Consider the following 21,007-nt stretch of genomic DNA (forward strand, 5'->3'; position numbering starts at 1 on the left):
CAGCCAATAGGCCTTTATTCAATGTATGCACGCTGGGTTCCAATTGGAAAAAGACGTACAGCAGCAATAATTTGTTTTTGCAGATTCTCTTTTTTTGTTCTGTTCAGATGAAAGTCAGATTTCCTCCTCGGGGTTTGGTGTTCTTCATAGAAGCTCCATGTGACTATGTCAATGGGTGTTCCCTGTCTGGATCCTACTGAGGCGGGGTGGGTACTCCAAATGGGTACGGAAGTGGATGGTTTGATAGTTCTGTATGGCGCATAAGACTCACATGTTATGCCGACTGTAGGATAGATTAAATGCTTTTTGCAAAGAATAATATTTTCATCCCTTTACTCGGTGTTGAATAGCACATTATACAGTAAATGTTGCAGATATTACTCACAGGCAGCAACATTTGATCTTGAAACTTCAGAAATATGTCTTGAATCTAATCATACTCAGAGAGACTCCGCAGATTGTACCTTACATTTCAATAATCCCATTTGATTTGGCAGCAGGCGAGCGGAGAGTAGCCCACGTAATTTGATTTGCTTCTTTCTGTATATCGCAGCTCAGTGTTTCATGTGATCATTATACCCAATGGACGTTGCATTAAATGAACACAAAAGTACTGATACACAGTCATACTTGGGTCTCTTTGTGCTGTGGCCTGCCACTTAACATAAACTTTGCCTGTGTGCCTGTGCTTTATGTTTCTCTGTGTAATCCAGAGAGGTTAGAAAAATTATCTAGATCCTCTCTTAGGTTGTACAGGGATCCAGATTGCAGATTTAAGAGAAAATTGATTTCTAGCCCCTCTATATTATTGTTGGATCTGATTTTAATAACTAACATTTCGATGGCCATAATAAATAGATATGCTGACAGTGGAAAACCTTGTTTCCTCCTCTTGACAGTTTAATACTTTCTAAGAAGTAGCCATTATTTACTATTTTACACCTAGGGTTACTATACATAACTTTAACCCATTGTGTAAGAGATTCTCCTAAATGTCATACTTTATCAGAAAACGTTTCAAAATCTGCTATGAATACCACACCTTGTTTCCTAATGTTCCTAATGTTCTATTGTTTCAAATAGTTGTCTTATATTATCTCCAAAGTATTGTCCATGTAAAACAAAAACTGTCTGATCAGGATGTATAATATCTGACAAAACAGTTTTAATTAATTCTATGTGCTACGCATTTTGCTAGGATTTTTGCGTCACAACACTGAAGTGTAAGAGGCCTCCAGTTTTTTAGATAGACTGGATCTTTGCACTTACCAGCTGGGTAATGTTTCAGTAATAGTGAAATCAAACCTTCTTTCTGAGTACCTGATAGTTTACCTGATTGGAGTGGTTAAAACATGCTAATAGAGGATCTTTGAGTAGATCAAAAAGGTTTCATATACAGTACCAGTCAAAAGTTTGGAAACACCTACTCATTCAAGGGTTTTTCTTTATTTTTACTATTTTCTACATTGTACAATGATAGTGAAGACATCAAAACTATGAAATAACATATATGGAATCATGTAGCCACCCTTTGCCTTGACTCTTGGCAGTCTCTCAACCTGCTTCATGAGGAATGCTTTTCCAACAGTCTTAAAGTGTAAAATGTAAAAAATGTTAAAGGAGTTCCCACATACACTGGGCACTTGTAGGCTGTTTTTCCTTCACTCTGTGATCCAACTCATCCTTAACCATCTCAATTGTGTTGAAGTTGGGTGATTGTGGAGGCTAGATCATCGGATGCAGCACTCTCTTTGGTCAAATAGCCCTTACACAGCCTGGAGGTGGCGTATCACTGCATAAAGCTGTGGTAGCCATGCTGATTAAGTGTGCCTTGAATTCTAAATAAATCACAGACATTGTCACCAGCAAAGCACCCCCCACACCATCACAACTCCTCCTCCGTGCTTCACGGTGGGAATCACACATGCGGAGATCATCAATTCACCTACTCTGCATCTCACAAAGACACAGCGGTTGGAACCAAAAATCTCAAATTTAGACTCATCAGGCGAAAGTACAGATTTCCACTGGTCAAATGTCCATTGCTCGTGTTTCTTGGCACAAGCAAGTCTCTTCTTCTTATTGGTGTCCTTTAATAGTGGTTTCTTTGCAGCAATTCGACCATGAAGGCCTGATTTACGCAATCTCCTCTGAACAGGTGATGTTGAGATGTATCTGTTACTTGAACTCTGTGAAGCATTTATTTGGGCTGCAATCTGAGGTGCAGTTAACTCTAATGAAATTTTCCGCATTGACTGACCTTCATGTCTTAAAGGTAATGATGGACTGTCGTTTCTCTTTGCTAATTTGAGCTGTTCTTGCCATAATATGGACTTGGTCTTTTACCAAATAGGGCTATCTTCTGTATAACGCCCCTACCTTGTCACAACACAACTGATTGGCTCAAACGCCTTAAGAAGGAAAGAAATTCCACATGTTAACTTTTAACAAGGCACACTTGTTAATTGAAATGCATTCCAGGTGACTACCTCATGAAGCTGGTTGGGAGAATGCCAAGGATGTGCAAAGCTGTCATCAAGGCAAAAGGTGGCTATTTGAAGTCTCAAATATAAAATATATTTTGAATTGTTTAACACATTTTTTGTTACTACATGATTCCATGTGTTATTTCATAGTTTTGATGTCTTCACTATTATTCTACATTGTAGAAAATAGTACAAATAAAGAAAAGCCCTGGAATGAGTAGGTGTGCCCAAACTTTTGACTGGTACTGTATTCAATATGTTAGGCTTTTCCAGGAGATCTCTTTTTGCACCAGGGTTGCTGTTCCAACACTTCGGCTGTTTTACAAAACCTTTTAAAAGGTGTGGAGAGAGAAATATATAGCTTAGACAAAACAAATAAGATCAAAATGTCCCGCCCCATGGGAAAGAATTGGTTTAATATGTACTTTCTTAAACTGGAAGCTACGGACCGTGAACCGTTGCTGGAAGCTCTGGACCGTGAACCGTCGCTGGAAGCTCTGGACCGTGAACTGTCGCTGGAAGCTCCGGACTGTGAACCGTCGCTGGAAGCTCCGGACCGTGAACCGTCGATGGAAGCTCCGGACCGTGAACCATCGCTGGAAGCTCCGGACCGTGAACCGTCGCTGGAAGCTCCGGACTGTAAACCGTTGCTGGAGGTTCCGGGCTGTAGAGGTGCACTTGAGGCTTAGTTCGTGGAGCCGGCACAGGACGTACCGGGCTGGGGAGGCGCACTGGAGGCCTAGTGCGTGGAGCCGGCACAGGTGGCACCGGATTGGTGACACGCACTTCAGAGCGAGTGCGGAGAGCAGGCACAGGACGTACCGGACTAGGGAGGCGCACTGGAGACCTGATGCGTGGAGCCGGCACAGGTTGCACCGGACTGGTGACACGCTCTTCAGAGCGAGTGCAGGGAGCTGGCACAGGACGTACCGGACTGGGGAGGCGCACTGGAGGCCTGATGCGTGGAGCTGGCACAGGTGGCACCGGACTGGTGACACGCACTTCAGGGCGAGTGTGGGGAGTAGGCACAGGATATACCGGACTGGGAAGGCGCACTGGAAGCCTGATGCGTGGATCCGGCACAGGTGTTACCGGATTGGTGACACGCACTTCCGGGAGGGTGCGGGGAGCTGGCCCATGACGCACCAGACTGCAGACAGGATCTTCAGGTCGAATGTTGTGCAGAACACACCTGACCAACATCTCTCTCATCTCTCTCTCCCAACTTCTCCATTGCCTCCCTGACGATCCCTGGCTCTTCAGGACGAGTGTGGGGATCAGGCACAGGACATACCGGACTGGGGAGGCGCACTGGAGGCCTGGTGCATGGAGCCAGCACAGGTTTCACCGGACTGATGACACGCTCCTCCAAACGCCTGCGTTGCCGCATACTTCTAGCTAACCCCTCTCTCCGGTATCCTTTCTTACACTGTTCCATCAACTCCCAGGCGGGCTCTGGCACTCCCCACTGCTCAGTCGACCACCCCTCGTGCCCCCCCCAAAAATCTTGGGGTTTCTGTGGCCGCGGTCCCCGGCGTCATCGCTGTCCTTCCTGCGCCCTCTGCGACTCCCGCCAAGGAAGGGTCTCGTGTCCTCCCATGATCTCCTTCCATGTCCAAAACTCCTTTACCTCATGAACATGCTGCTTGGTCCTTGTGTGGTGGGATATTCTGTCACGTTCTTCAAAAGGACGGGACCAAAGCGCAGCGTGCGTATAGTTCCACGTATTTTATTTCAAAGTGAAACTTAACAAAACAACAAAGACCAAAATGAATGTGCGGTTCGTAGCACACAATGCACTAAACAAAACAATATCCCACAAAACACAGGTGGGAAAAAGGCTACCTAAATATGATCCCCAATTAGAGGCAACGATTACCAGCTGCCTCTAATTGGGAACCATACAACTCACCAACATAGAAATACAATGACTAGAACACCCCCCTAATCATGCTCTGACCTAAACACCATAGAGAACCAAGGGCTCTTGGTTCCGTATTTTATCTAACGGGTGGCATCCCTAAATCTAAATATTCCTGTTACATTGCACAACCTTCAATGTTATGTCATAATTATGTACAATTCTGGTCAATTAATTGCGGCCTTTGTTAGGAATAAATGGACTTCACACAGTTCGCAATGAGCCAGGCAGCCCAAACTGCTGTATATACCCTGACTGCTTGCACGGAACGCAAGAGAAGTGACACAAATTCATGTTAGCAGGCAATATTAACTAAATATGCAGGTTTAAAAATATATACTTGTGTATTGATTTTAATAAAAGGCATTGATGTTTATGGTTAGGTACATTGGTGCAACGACAGTGCTTTTTTCGCAAATGCGCTTGGTAAATCATCACTCGTTTGTCGAAGTAGGCTGTGATTCGATGAGAAATTAACAGGCACCACATCGATTATATGCAACGCAGGACACGTTAGATAAACTAGTAATATCATCAACCATGTGTAGTTAACTAGTGATTATGTTAAGATTGATCGTTTTTTATAAGATAAGTTTAATGCTAGCTAGCAACTTACCTTGGCTTCTTGCTGCCCTCACGTAACAGGTTGTCAGCCTGCCATGCAGGCTCCTCATGGAGTGCAATGTAAGGCAGGTGGTTAGAGCATTGGACTAGTAACCGGAAGGTTGCAAAAACGAATCCCGAATCCCCCCTGAACAAGGCAGTTAACCCCCGTTCCTAGGCCGTCATTGAAAATAAGAATGTGTTCTTAATCTGACTTGCCTAGTTAAATAAAGGTGTAAAAAAATATATATTTTTTTAAATCGTCAAATCAGTGGCCAAAAATACCGATTACCGATTGTTATGAAAACCTGAAATCGGCCCTAATTAATCGGCCATTCCGATTAATCGGTCGACCTCTAGTATATATCCCTGTGTTTCCTGTCTCTCTGTGCCAGTTCGTCTTGTATGTTTTTCAAGTCAACCAGCGTTTTTCTCGTATTCCTGTTTATATTCTCTTTTGCTAGTCCTCCCGGTTTTTGACCCTTGCCTGTTTTCTGGACTGCGTACCCGCCTGCATGACCGATCTGCCTGCCCTGACCTCGAACCTGCCTGCCACTCTGTACCTCCTGGACTCTGAACTGGTTTTGACCTTTTGCTTGTCCACTACCATTCTCTTGCCTACCCCTTTTGGATTGTTTAAATAAAATCAATAAATATCATGTCTCTGAATGTCCTTGAGTGGTCCAGCCAGAGCCCAGACTTGATTGAACATCTCTGGAGATACCTGAAAATAGCTGTGCAGCGATGCTCCCTATCCAACCTGACAGAGCTTGAGAGGATCTGCAGAGAAGAATGAGAGGAAAACCTCAAATACAGGTGTGCCAAGCTTGTAGCGTCATACCCAAGAAGACTTGTGGCTGTAATTGCTGCCAAAGGTGCTTCAACAAAGTACTGAGTAAAGTGTCTGAATGCTTCTGTAAATGTGATATTTCCTTTTATACATTTGCAAAAATTTCTTAAACCTGTTTTGCTTTGTCATTATGGGGTATTGTGTGTAGATTGATGGAAAAAAATGTTTTTAATCCATTTTAGAATAAGACTAACGTAACAAAATGTGGGAAAGTGAAAGGGTGAATACTTTCCGAATGCACTGTACCCTCAAAACAACAGTTAATTACTTTTTAAAAATTCAATGTATTTTCCACGTAGATTCCATGTTACAATACGTTGACAAATGACGTTGAAGCAACCTTGATTGAACCAGTTTGTGCTCAGTGGGATGGTGTTAAGGACCCAACACTCTTGGGGTGTTAGTTCATCAACACTTTGAAAAGTGTTAGTTTAACACTTTGATATGGTCACATATAATCGCAAATTTGCTGTGTAGGTTAAAAATGCACTTTCAATCAAGGAACTTCTGTGGTGAGATATTATCCTGGTAGGGAAATACATCACATGGAAATTTAGGGTCACATCTCTAGCAAAAGAGGGGCCCCTTTTTCATTTCATGGTTGATGTTGAGGTGTATCATGCCAAAACACGCTCCGGTGCACTGCAGGGAAGATTCAGAGGGGGAGTCGCTCCAAAGCAGAGGCGAACTGAAACTGGGTCCAGGGCATGGTCCATCCATCCATCTTCACATACTTGGAATATTCATAACGTTGTATGGAAGCATGTGTGCATAGGGGCACGTCTGTGATGGGTAGAACTGGTGATGTGCGTTCACATCTAATGTTGAGTGAGTGTTAAGGTGTTTATCTCGGAGGGGATTTGCTATCTCCACTGTGTTGTTTGACCACACTGGAGAAGGAAGACCATGCCAGGTTCCCTGAAGCTCTCTCTCTATCTGTCCAGGCTTAATGAGCACTCAGATACGACTGTGCAGGCCAGTCAGTGGTGGGGTGAGTGGCATCAATGCCCCAGTGCTTATGTACTACTGCAGTTCTCTTATTAGTGCAGAAAACTAGAGAGTCATTCCTGCTCCTGAGACACCAGGTCATCCAGGGTCACTGGAGGTCAGGGGGGTCATTGGGTTAGGGGTGTGGCGTGTCGAGGACAGGTGACCTGATGGTGCTGATCAAACCCTGGCTATCAGCTTAGCCTAAGTGCAATTAAGAGTTTCCTGAATACCAAATCTAATTTAGTGTTCAGCAAATAATTGCTGGAACACTAAAGAGAAGCTGATTTGGACTTGAGTACCTAATTGGCTAAAGAACCTGTTGACTTATTTCCATTTAAGCCTTGTCCAGCAGTGTGTATAGGAAGGGAGAGTTCCGTGAATGAAGACTAGCCTCTTAGCAGAGAAATAATAAGGTTCCAGGTTATTAGTAACATTGAACCCCACAAATACAAATACAATGTTTTGTTAAACTGGGGGAAATTTACTGGTTAGCACTAAGCAGTAAGCACCAGTGTGTCACCACTGGAATTGAGTAATATGGATTTAGTTTCACAAATGGTCCGGGGTGTACACTTCTGAAAAGTGAGAGGTGATCACTGCGTGATTGGTCAATTTACCCCTGACCTGGGGCGTATGGTTCATTGAAGATATATACGACTATTAGCCAGCTGTCACATTCGCACTGAGGGTTTGAGTGTGATAGGCCACCTATGGCTATAGGCCTTAGATTGCTATTGGCCTTTTGGGGATTTGCAAATCAAACACCATCAGCTATTTTAACAGGGCTAAAGGGGACTGTGATTCGGCGGGGCTCAGACTGATTATGCTCTGCTGCTGCCTTGGAGTGTGAATAGAATAATTCCTCTCAGTTAACACAGACATTGTCCTCCTACACCTTTTCACCCAGTGGTGACAGCCAGGGCTGCAATGACATAGCAGCTCTCTGGGCTCACCCAACAAACTGCTCACCAGGATTACCAATGCTCTGCTCTCTCTTTCTTTTTCTCTTTCTCGTTCTCTTTCCGTCTCTCTCGCTCTCTCTCCCGCTCTGTTTGACAGGATGATTGTAGGGCTCTGTACCTACTCTACAGCATTCTTGTGCTGCTGCTGTTTGGTCTCCAACAAGTCCTCTCCTCAACTCTGACAGGTCCTTGAGTAGGCTTTGTGTAAACATCCACCCTGGTGAATGATCTAGCAGCTTGCTATTTACTTAGTGATGTGATGCTGAGAGAAAAGCGGCGCTGTTTTCACATTGCCACCCTCTCTCAATCTAGATCTGGAGCTGAGAAAAATGCGTTGCGTCTGAGCGCAATCCTGTTCTGTATCTGAGAGGTCTTAGAGCAAACCAGCCAGGAACCTGACATCAAAAGAATGCACACAAGGTACCAAATTATAATTTTTAAGAAAAGTGCCAACACTGTTAATTGTGTGTAATCTCCATTTGTGAATTCAATGGTTTACTGCTTCAAGGGAATTCAAGGGAAATGTGCTTTTGCTTAATACCACAGTGCTGGTTGAATATGATTTTTGGGGGGCTTTATTTATGGACTTCTGCAACCTCTTCTCTTGCACGTTCTCCAATCAGCGGTTAGAGGAAGCTTACACTCAATTGGACTCATCACTGACACAAGTGTGGACAGTAAATATGAGGAATATCCCACTGTAATTAAACTGCAGTTCCATTTCAGTAGTCATTAACTATAAGCAGAATCTGCATATCTGCAGAATAAGTCATGCTTTTGGCAAAGTTAAATACTGAAATGTGTCCTGGCGCAAATGCCGAGTTGTTGGATAACAACATAATTTACAGCTGATGTCTTACAACTAACAAAATGATCAGTATTGTCTCATATGGTCAAAGCATGTATTTTCCTTTTATTCATACAAACAGCTCAGTCTCATGGCAATCAGATGACATTCGGAAAGTATTCAGACCCCTTTACTTTTTCCACATTTTGTTCCATAAAAAATTTAACAGAAATACCTTATTTACATAAGTATTCAGACCCTTTGCTATGAGACTCGAAATTGAGCTCAGGTGCATCCTGTTTCCATTTGATCATTCTTGAGGTGTTTCTTCAACTTGATTGGAGTCCACCTGTGGTAAATGCAATTGATTAGACATGATTTGGAAAGGCACACACCTGTCTATATGAAGTCCCACAGTTGACAGTGCATGTCAGAGCAAAAACTCAGCCATGAGGTCGAAGGAATTGCCCGTAGAGCTCCGAGACAGGATTGTGTTGAGTCACAGATCTGGGGAAGGGTACCAAAACATGTCTGCAGCATTGACAGTCCCTAGGAACACAGTGGCCTCCATCATTCTTAAATGGAAGAAGTTTGGAACCACCAAGACTCTTCCTACAGCTGGCCACCCGGCCAAAATGTTTGTCGTTGTTGAACACTGTCGAACGCCGAAACCTGGACTAAAGACCTCGGTTTAAAAGCTGACAGTTTTTTTTGATGGCAGTATTTTTATATACTTTTATTTTATTTTGAATCCTGCGGCTCTGTTGAGCTAAATTACTGTGAGCGCTGCTATCTGTCCCGGGATCCTGCCAGATTCCGTATAGGGGGAGAGACGCAAAAGCCCAGCTAGCCTAGCTGGCTCGGCGGCTCAAATGGAGGCCGCTATTGAACGTTTCCAGCGTTGCAGGAGCTGTGTTTACTTTGCTTTGTTCTGGGACAATGTGGAATGTGCTGACTTTCAATGTAACAACTGCTTGCTTGCAGAGGACTACAGGAGCGAAGTAGCTACTCTTAGCAAGCAAATAGAAAACCTACATAAGCTACTGGGGAACCCACTCCCACCTATTCGTTCTTCCACTTCAGTAGCCAGATGCCGCTCTGGTCTGGTGGAAGTTTCGCTGCCTGTCGGCTCTCCATAGCCGACTGGCCGGTGCTAGGCAGGGTTCCATCCCCGAAGGGGTCTCCCCCTTCCCTGGAGAATGGAGCTCTTTTCCAACCAACCAACCAGCCATCGAGGTACGTCATTCGCCGTGGAAGTCGAAGAAGGCATCCTCTGGCAAAAGGGGTCTCCATGGAGATGTTGAACCCGGAACTGACACAGACCAGAAACAGCTTTGCCGCCCTGGATCCAGAGGTTCCGGCGCCTTCGTCCTTGGTGGCTTCCCAATCAAGATTGGATCCGGAGGTACCTGCATCTTCGTCCTCGGCTCTGTCTCCCTCTCCGGAGGCTTCTACCTCGGGTTCAGATCCTCTGAGCTCCCAGCCTCACCAGACCGTGAGGCTGCCTGAGAGACCGGCCCATTCAACATCACCAGCTGTCATCATAGGCATAGTGAGAAACATCTCGGTCCCCAAGGCAAAAACCCTGTACTACCCAGGAGCACGAGTACAGTACATAACAAGGCTGCTTCCAACTGTTCTACCAGCTGACACACAGTTGACCCATGTGGGGTCAAACGACATCAGGAGGGCTAGCTCGGAACATTTGAAAATCGATTTTAAAGAACTGATTTTAGCATTAAAGACTCCAAAAAATTGCCAATAATTTCAGGTCCAGTACCACCGTTGGGCCACGGGTGTGAAAGATTCAGCAGACTGCTGGCATTACACATCAGGCTAAAAGACTACTGTAGCTCTGCTGTAGTCACTTTTATTGATAACTTTGACACCTTCTGGAAACAGAAGATACTCTACAGGAATGACGGAGTACATCCAAATCATCTTGGCTCCTGAACTCTGTCCACGCATTTCAAGGCTGCGTTGAAACAAAGACTGGTAAATGATCCAAGACCAGCTCAGTTAACTTCTTGGGGCTATGTGGGACGCTAGCGTGCCACCCGTGGTGCACCCTATCAACAGCAGGTGCATTTCAAGAGCGGCAAATTTGAAACCAAATAAATGTCAAAATTCAAATTTTTCAAACATACAACTATCTTACACCCTTTGAAAGATAAACATCTCTTTAATCTAACCACGTTGTCCGATTTCAAAAAGGTTTTACGGCGAAAGCATAAAGTTAGATTATGTTAGGAGAGTACATTGACAATAGCTGTGTGTAATGTTTTGTCAATTCAAAGACAGGGTCACCAAAACCATAAAACCAGCTAAAATGATGCACTAACATTTTACAATCTCCATCAGATGACACTCCTAGGACATTATGTTAGACAATGCATGCATTTTTAGTTCTATCAAGTTCATATTTATATCCAAAAACAGCGTTTTACTATGGCATTGATGTTGAGGAAATCGTTTCCCTCCAATAACCGGCAGTCAAGTCAGCACCACAAATTAAATAATTAAAATTAGAAAACATTGGTAAAATATTATATTGTCATTTAAAGAATTATAGATTTACATCTCTTGAACGCAATCAACTTGCCAGATTTAAAAATAACCTTACTGGGAAATCACACTTTGCAATAATCTGAGCACTGCGCCCAGAAAAATATGCTTTGCTATACAGACAAACGGCCATGTTGGAGAGATCTAAAATCAAAAATACTATGTAAATAATCCATTACCTTTGATTCTCTTCATCAGATGTCACTTCCAGGAATCCCAGGTCCATAACGAATGTAGTTTTGTTCAAAAAAGCTCATCATTTATATCCAAAAAGCTCCGTGTTGTTAGCACATGATCTAAGCCAGCCGGACTTCTCGTCATGAACGAGGGGAAAAAATATATTTACGTTCGTTCAAACATGTCAAACGTTGTATAGCATAAATCATTAGTGCCTTTTTTAACCAGAACATGAATAATATTCAAGGTGGACGAATGCATTCTCTTTTATAACGTATTGGAACGAGGGTACCCAACATGAACTCGCGCGCCAGAGTCTAATCGGCCATCACCGTTCCATGGCTCTTGTTCGGTCAGATCTCACAGTAAAAGACTCAAAACACTTTGTAAAGGCTGGTGACATCTAGTGGAAGCAATAGGAAGTGCCAAAACATGAATCAACCCCTGTGTGTTTCAATGGCATAGGCTTAAAGGTAATTCAACACATCAGGTATCCACTTCCTGTCAGAAAATGTCTCAGGTTTTTGCCTGCCAAATGAGTTCTGTTATACTCACAGACACCATTCAAACAGTTTTAGAAACTTTAGGGTGTTTTCTATCCATATATGATAAGTATATGCATATTCTAGTTACTGGGTAGGATTAGTAACCAGATTAAATCGGGTACGTTTTTTTATCCAGCCGTGAAAATACTGCCCCCTAGCCCCAACAGGTTAATCCCTACCATTGTGACAATGAGACGTCATAATGCTGCATCAAATGTACATGATCTTAGGGGCATTAGCAAACACAATGTAAATAATAAAATTTATGTACCCCTAATTGCACCGAATACATCTGTTTATCCTACAGCTATTGTAAGCAGTAATCATGAGCCTATAAACCAGAGTTACACTGTTAGCACTGAGGCGGTCTGCAATAGTAGGAAGACCACTTTATGCAGCTCACCCTGCACTATCAGCTCCAATGTAAATAACATGAGTAAGTCTACCTCTGATAAACTTCCTAGTAAAGCATTAAAAACAATCAAGCTACCCAGAAAAGTGCTAAAAATAGCCCATATTAACATATGTAGCCTAAGAAACAAGGTCCATGAAGTCAATAACTTGCTTGTAACAGATGACATTCATATTCTGACTATCTCTGAAACTCACTTAGATAATACCTTTGATGATACGGTAGTAGCAATACATGTTTATAACATCTACCGAAAAGACAGAAATGCCAACAGAGGCGGTGTTGTGGCCTATATTCAGAACCACATTCCTGTAAAGCTTAGAGACGATCTAATGTTAAATACTGTTGAAGTAATATGGCAACAGGTTCTGTAAAAACTGTTAAATCCCCTTGGATTGATGAGGAATTGAAAAATTGTCAGCCCAACTGATTGGCAAACGTACTGCAAATTAACAAATCATGTGACTAAACTAAATAAAAATAAAAAATAAACTACACTATGAAACAAAGATAAATGATATAAAGAATGATAGTAAAAAGCTTTGGGGCACCTTAAATGACATTTTGGGAAAAAAAGTCAACTCGGCTCCTTTATTTATTGAATCAGATGGCTCATTCATCACAAAGCCCTCTGATATTGCAAACTACTTTAATGACTTTTTCATTGGCAAGATAAGCAAACTTAGGGATGACATGACAGCAACAAACACTGGCACTACACATCCAAGTATATCGGACCAAATTATGAAAGACAAGAATTGTACTTTTGAATTCTGTAAAGTCCGTGTGGAAGAGGTGAAAAAATAATTGTTGTCTATCAACAATGACAAGCCACCAGGGTCTGACAATCTGGATAGAAAATTACTGAGGATAATAGCAGACGATATTGCCACATCTTCAATTTAAGCCGACTAGAAAGTGTGTGTCCTCAGGCCTGGAGGGAAGCTAAAGTCATTCCGCTACCCAAGAATGGTAAAGCCCCCTTTTACTGGCTCAAATAGCCGACCAATCAGCTTGTTACCAACCCTTAGTAAACTTCTGGAAAAAAATTGTGTTTGACCAGATACAATGCTATTTCACAGTAAACCAATTGACAACAGAATTTCAGCATGCTTATAGGGAACGACACTCAACAAGCACAGCACTTACACAACTGACTGATGATCGACTGAGAGAAATTGATGATAAAATGATTGTGGGGGTTGTCTTGTTAGACTTCAGTGCAGCTTTTGACATTATCGATCATAGTCTGCTGCTGGAAACACTTGTGTGTTATGGCTTTACACCCCCTGCTATGATGTGGATAAAGAGTTTCTGATACAGAGGGTGTTCTTTAATGGAAGCCTCTCCAATATAATACAGTTAGAATCAGGAATTCCCCAGGGTAGCTGTTTAAGCCCCTTACTTTTTTCAATTTTTACTAACGACATGCCACTAACTTTGAGTAAAGCTAGAGTGTCTATGTATGCGGATGACTCAACACTTTACACGTCACCTACTACAGCGACTGAAATGACTGCAACACTCAAAGAGCTACAGTTAGTTTCAGAGTGGGTGGCAAGGAATAAGTTAGCCCTAAATATTTCTACAACTAAAAGCATTGTATTTGGAACAAAACACTCACTAAACCCTAAACCTTAACTAAATCTTGTAATAAATAATGTGGAAATTGAGAAAGTTGAGATGACTAAACTGCTTGGAGTAACCCTAGATTGTAAACTGTCATGGTCAAAACATATTGGTGCAGTAGTAGCTAAGATGGGGAGAAGTCTGTCTATAATAATGCGATGCTCTGCCTTCTTAACAACACTATCAACAAGGAAGGTCCTACAGGCCCGAGTTTTGTCGCACCTTGACTACTGTTCAGTCGTGTGGTCAGGTGCCACAAAAAAAGGAAAATTGCAATTGGCTCAGAACAGGGCGGCACGGCTGGCCCTTGGATGTACACCGAGAGCTAATATTAATAATATGCATGTCAATCTCTCCTGGCTTAAAGTGGAGGAGAGATTGACTTCATCTCTACTTTTATTTATGAGAGGTATTGACATGTTGAATGCACCGAGCTGTCTGTCTAAACTACTGGCACACAGCTCGGACACCCATGCATACCCCACAAGACATGCCACAAGAGGTCTCTTCACAGTCCCCAAGTCCAGAACAGACTATGTGAGGCACACAGTACTACATAGAGCCATGACTACATGGAACTCTATTCCACATCAAGTAACTAAGATTAGATTAAAAAAAAAACAGATTAAAAAAAGACCTTATGGAACAGCAGGGACTGTGAAGCAACATAAACATTGGCACAGACACATGCATACACACACACACACACACACACACACACACACCACACACACACACACACACACACACACACACACACACACACACACACACACACACACACACACAATAACATATGCACTATACATACCATGGGTTTAGTACTGTAGATATGTGGTAGTGGTGCAGTAGGGCCTGAGGGCACAGTGTGGACAACCATCTCTGCAGCACTCCACCAATCAGGCCTCTATAGTGGTGGCCAGACAGAAGCCACTCCTCAGTAAAAGGCACATGACTGCCAGCTTGGAGTTTTCCAAAAGGCATCTAAAAGGAAGATTCTCTGGTCTGATGAAACCATGATTGAACTTTTTTGTTCTGAATGCCAAGAATCACGTCTGGTGCAAACTGAGCACCATCCCCAAGGTGAAGCATGGTGTTGGCAACATCATACTGTGGGGATGTTTTTCAGCGGCAGGGACTGGGAGATTAGTCAGGATCGAGGGAAAGATGAATTGAGCAAAGTACAGAGAGATCCTTGATGAAAACCTGCTCCAGCGTGCTCAGGACCTCAGACTGGGGCGAAGGTTTACCTTCCAACATGACAACAAAATAGCTGTGTAAACCTGACAGAGCTTGAGAGGATCTGCAGAGAATAATGGGAGAAACTCCCCAAGTACAGGTGTGCCAAGCATTTAGCGTCATAGCCAAGAAGACTCAAAGCTGTAATCGCTGCCAAAGGTGCTTCAACAAAGTACTGAGTAGAGTCTGAATACATATGTAAATGTGACATTTATCTTTTTAAATGTTGTAATTTGCAAAAACTTTTACAAAAACTGTTTTTGCTTTGTCATTATGTGGTATTGTGTGTAGATTGGGGAAAAAACTATTGAATCAACGTAACTAAATAAGGAAAGAATCAAGGGGTCTGAATACTTTCCCGAATGCATGTAAGTTGAAATGCACAACATCACAGGAACTCTTGATGATTATATTTTTTATGTGGGAGGACAGATTGATGACAGGCCTCATGAGGACATGAGCAAACACATAACCTTTGACAGATCCATCTTAAGTCGTTAGAATTCTCTTGAGCTGGATTGTCAAATCCATTGATAAGTGAATAAATATAAACACTGATGAGTGGATTTGATGTACATACAGTGGAAGTCGGAAGTTTACATACACCTTAGCCAAATACATTTAAACTCAGTTTTTCACAATTCCTGACATTTAATCAGAGTAAAAAATCCCTGTTTTAGTTCAGTTAGGATCACCACTTTATTTTAAGAATGTGAAATGTCAGAATAATAGTAGAGTGATTTATTTCAGCTTTTATTTCTTTCATCACATTCCCAGTGGGTCAGAAGTTTACATACACTCAATTGGTATTTGGTGGTATTGCCTTTAAATTGGGTCAAGTTAAACAAGCCTTCCACAAGCTTCCCACAATAAGTTGTGTGAATTTTGGCCCATTCCTCCTAACAGAGCTGGTGTAACTGAGTCAGGTTTGTAGGCCTCCTTGCTCACACACGCTTTTTCCGTTCTGCCCACAAATTTTCTATAGGATTGAGGTCAGGGCTTTGCGATGGCCACTCCAATACCTTGACTTTATTGTCCTTAAGCTATTTTGCCACAACTTTGGAAGTATGCTTGGGGTCATTGTCCATTTGGAAGACCCATTTGCGACCAGTCTTTAACTTCCTGAATGATGTCTTGAGATGTTGCTTCAATATATCCACATCATTTCCCTCTCCTCATGATGCCATCTATTTTGTGAAGTGCACCAGTCCCTCCTGCAGCAAAGCACCCCCACAACATGATGCTGCCACCCCCGTGCTTCATGGTTGGGATAGTGTTCTTCGGCTTGCAAGCCTCCCCCTTTTTCCTCCAAACATAACAATGGTCATTATGGCCAAACAGTTCTATTTTTGTTTCATCAGACCAGAGGACATTTCTCCAAAAAGTACAATCTTTGTCCCCATGTGCATTTGCAAACCGTAGTCTGGCTTTTTTATGGCAGTTTTGGAGCAGTGGCTTCTTCCTTGCTGAGCGCTCTTTCAGGTTATGTCGATTTAGGACTCGTTTTACTGTGGATATAGATACTTTTGTACCTGTTTCCTCCAGCATCTTCACAAGGTCCTTTGCTGTTGTTCTGGGATTGATTTGCACTTTTCGCACCAAAGTACAGTCATCTGTAGGAGACAGAACGCGTCTCCTTCCTGAGCGGTATGATGGCTGCGTGGTCCCATGGTGTTTATACTTGCGTGCTATTGTTTGTACAGATGAACTTACCTTCAGGCATTTGGAAATTGCTCCCAAGGATGAACCAGACTTGTGGAGGTCTCCAATTTGGCTGATTTCTTTTGATTTTCCAATGATGTCAAGCAAAGAGGCACTGAATTTGAAGGTAGGCCTTGAAATACATCCACAGGTACACCTTCAATTGACTCAAATGATGTCCCAACCTAAGTGTATGTACATTTCCGACTTCAGCTGTATCTGTGAATGCTGTTGTGCATTGCATGTCAATGCTGTCAACCATGGAAACATCTTAATCAGGTCAGAAACACTGTTTTGTTACAGAATATTCCATGTGTTCTTTTCTCCTACATATAAGGAGTTTAGAATACTAATATCCCATAGAGACGCATGCATCAATACATTGAGATTTTACATTTGGTAAAAGACGAGTGAGATGCTGTCATGGGTTGGAAATGAAACCATGTATAGCAATTACAGAGCATGTCTGTAATCAGTGTCAATTAAAGATTTGGACGAGAGGACAATATCGGCTGTATCTATTCTTAATTATTAATTTATTAAGTCAAACTTAGACTTTGGGTTATCTACCTTCTAATAGGATTTAGTATCGCCTGATGATGAACAGTGTATAGTATGGGCCAAGAACAGATGCTTATGCAGAGATGACCTTCAAATCGTGACACTATTGCACCCATGCAACAGAGTGGAAAGGTTTCTCATAATGCTGGCATCAGTGTAAATTCAAGATGCATCATTCCCCTTCACTTGGTAGTGCAATGCAATTACCACTAGGCATTGACCAGACCTGCTCCCATTGCACACAATTATACCATCTTGAAACATGTAATCCATATTATTGAGTTAAAGGCTATTTGGTGAGCGTTTTCTACTAGGGGTCTTTGAAATTCCTTAAAATGTGCAATGGTCTTTAATTAACATGCTGAGTTAATGTAGTTAGTCCTAGTGTCAATAATAATAAATTACATTGCTAATTCATATACCAATGGTCTGCCTAAGCCTTAAGGTCTTTGACAATTAATTTGTGACTATTTAGCAATTAAGTGATAGCACATTCATTATTTGTATTGGGAAAAAAAGAACCACATAATCATGCTCAGTGTTTGTGTTGAAGAGTCTGACTAATTAGTCTGTGATGAATTAGCCCTGGTCTGATAATTCTCTCAAGTCTGAATAAAAATTCTGCCTGAGGATCATGTTGGAGTTTGTTCAAATGAGGAACTATTAGCATTAAATCACAACATCAAATACTTTTTAGCTTGTGATCTATACTACCTGCAATGAGCTCTGATTGTCCTGTTTCTGCAAGTAGCTCTTTAGTCCACTGGAAAAGGAAGAATTGATATACATTCGTTTTCAGCGAAATACTGTGAATCTCCTGGAACAAATCATAATCAAATCATAATCTTTGTTTGACCCCTCACTGACCGCTTGTTTTTTTTCAAAGTCTACAGATGAGGATTTATATTTATGTGTGGTAACTTTTCAAAATGATATACAGTAGTCCTACAAATATAAATATTTTTAAATTGATACCACTTTATATTTTGTTTCTCCGTGAGGCCTGTTTGTAAGTCTCAGTACAAATCAACCCCAGTGCCTCACTTAGTGTGTCACTCAAGCCTAGCAATGACACTTTGATGAATAACTTTGACCTTTAAGGTATGAATATTTTAATTCAGTGTAATCAATTCATCCTAGAGAGGATGATAAAAGGTCACCACATTCAATATTTGCAAAGGGATTTTGAAGAACATTGAAAGCAATATTCAAATTCCACGGGCAATTACGGCGTCTAATTATTGTCATTAATGGAATATTTCCTCAGAAGAAATGTTGATTATCCACGTTGTGTTTAGTTACGAGTTGAATCCTAGTGTCTAATGTTGCTTGGAAATCTCCTACCAGTGCATGATTTACATCTGTTATTCAGGTCAATTTAGGATGAGCCCTACAGTATACAAATGGCCATATTCCCTCTGTGTCTATTGTCTGGACAATGGTGCCAAGACAACTGACAGGTGGTCCAATCAGCAAGGGGTGGGTTTTGTGTGGCAGTGGTTCGCCTCAAGCTCCAGTAAAGCTCAGCTAATGGAGCTATTGGAGCTGCTAAATGAATGATCTTTTTACCACAGCCCTCCTCATTTTAATTAATCAATCAATATCACCAATCAATTGGGTCTGAATTATAGAGGGTAATTAAGAAGATGCACCATTAACACAGGCCTCAGGGACTCCTTGTAGCTAGAGGGTGGACAAAGCTTGGTTACCCACAAATGTGTCCTCTAGACTAAGCCTTCAAGAATGACTAGTTCAAGGGTGGGATGTGGATTACTGATTTGATTTATTAGGATCCCCATTAGCCGACACATAACAAAATTACAGACAAAAGACTACAATTGATGGTATAAGATGCAGTATATACATATGAGATGAGTAATGTCAGATATGTAAACATTATTTAAAGTGGCCCACTTTACAGGCCCAATGATTTGAGTCTATATGTAGGCAGCAGCCTCTCTGTGTTAAGGTTGGCTGTTTATCAGTCTGATAGCCATTAGATAGAAACTGTTTTTCAGTCTCTCGGTCCCAGCTTTGATGCACCTGTACTGACCTCGCCTTCGGGATGATAGCAGGGTGAACACGCAGAAGCTCGGGTGGTTGTTGTCCTTGATGATCTTTTTGGCCTTCCTGTGACATTGGGTGCTGTAAGTGTCCTGGAGGGCAGGTAGTTTGCCCCAGATGATGCGTTGTGCAGACCACACCACCCTCTGGAGAGCCTTGCAGTTGAGGGCAGTGCAGTTGCCATACCAGGCGGTGATACAGCCAGACAGGATGCTCTCAATTGTGCAGCTGTAAAAGTTTGTGGGTTTTAGGTGCCAAGTCAATTTTTTTCAGCCTCCTTAGGTTGAAGAGGCATTGTTGCACCTTCTTCACCACACTGTCTGTGTGGGTGGACCATTTAAGTTTGTCTGTGATGTGTATGCCGAGAAACTTAAAACTTTCCCCCTTCTCCACTGCGGTCCCGTCGATGTGGATAGGGGGGTGCTCCCTTTGCTGTTTCCTGAAGTCCACCATCATCTCCTTTTGTTTTGTTGATGTTGAGTGAAAGGTTGTTTTCCTGACACCACACTCCGAGTGCCCTCACCTCCTCCCTGTAGGCTGTCTTGTCATTGTTGGTAATCAAGCCCACTACTGATGTGTTGTCTGCAAAGTTGATGATTGAGTTGGAGGCGTGCATGGCCATGCAGTCATGGGTGAACAGGGAGTACAGCAGGGGGCTGAGCATGCATCCTTGTGGGGCCCCAGTGTTGAGGATCAGCGAAGTAGAGATGTTGTTTCCTACCTTCACCACCTGGGGGCGGCCCATCAGAATGTCCAGGACCCATTTGCATAGGGCGGGGTTGAGACGCAGGGCCTCAAGCTTCATGATGAGCTTGGAGGGTACTATGGTGTTGAATGCTGTGTGGTAGTCTATGAACAGCATTCTTACATAGGTATTCCTCTTGTCCAAATGGGATAGGGCAGTGTGCAGTGTGATGGCGATTGCATCGTTTGTGGACGTGTTGGGGTGGTATGCAACTGAAGTGGGTCTAGGGTGGCAGGTAAGGTGCAGGTGAAATGATCCTTAACTTGTCTCCCAAAGCACTTCATGATGACAGAAGGGAGTGCTACGGGTCGATAGTCATTTAGTTCACTTATCTTTGCCTTCTTGGGTACAGGAACAATGGTGGTCATCTTGAAGCATGTAGGGACAGCAGACTGGGATAGGGAGCGATTGAATATGTCCGTAAACACACCAGCCAGCTGGTCTGCGCATGCTCTGAGGACACGGCTAGGGATGCCGTCTGGTCCAGCAGCCTTGCGAGGGTTAACATGTTTAAATGTCTAACTTACGTCAGCCACGGAGAAGGAGGGGGGGGGCCCGCAGTCTTTGGCCACGTCGGTGGCACACTATTGTCCTCAAAGCAGGCAAAGAAGGTGTTTAGTTTGTCTGGAAGCAAGACGATGGTGTCCGTGACGTAGCTGGTTTTCTTTTTGTTGTCCGTAATTGCCCGTAACTGCCACATACGTCTAGTGACTGAGCCATTAAATTGCAACTCCACTTTGGCCCTATACTGACATTTCGCTTGTTTGATT

The 21,007-nt window shown here is 42.7% G+C and overlaps 1 protein-coding gene across 1 annotated transcript in view; it reads left to right on the forward strand.

Moving 5' to 3' along the window:
• The window catches only part of LOC106586201 (beta-1,3-galactosyltransferase 1), a 120,224-nt gene that overhangs the window by 28,872 nt on the left and 70,345 nt on the right, over positions 1-21,007 (forward strand). The window contains exon 2 of the mRNA XM_014173207.3: positions 8,125-8,232. The gene's annotated coding sequence lies outside the window, so the exon portion shown is untranslated. The remainder of the gene's footprint in view (positions 1-8,124; positions 8,233-21,007) is intronic.

Source organism: Salmo salar, chromosome 25, assembly GCF_965601325.2.
Source record: "Salmo salar chromosome 25, fSalSal1, whole genome shotgun sequence".
Taxonomy (NCBI): domain Eukaryota; kingdom Metazoa; phylum Chordata; class Actinopteri; order Salmoniformes; family Salmonidae; genus Salmo; species Salmo salar.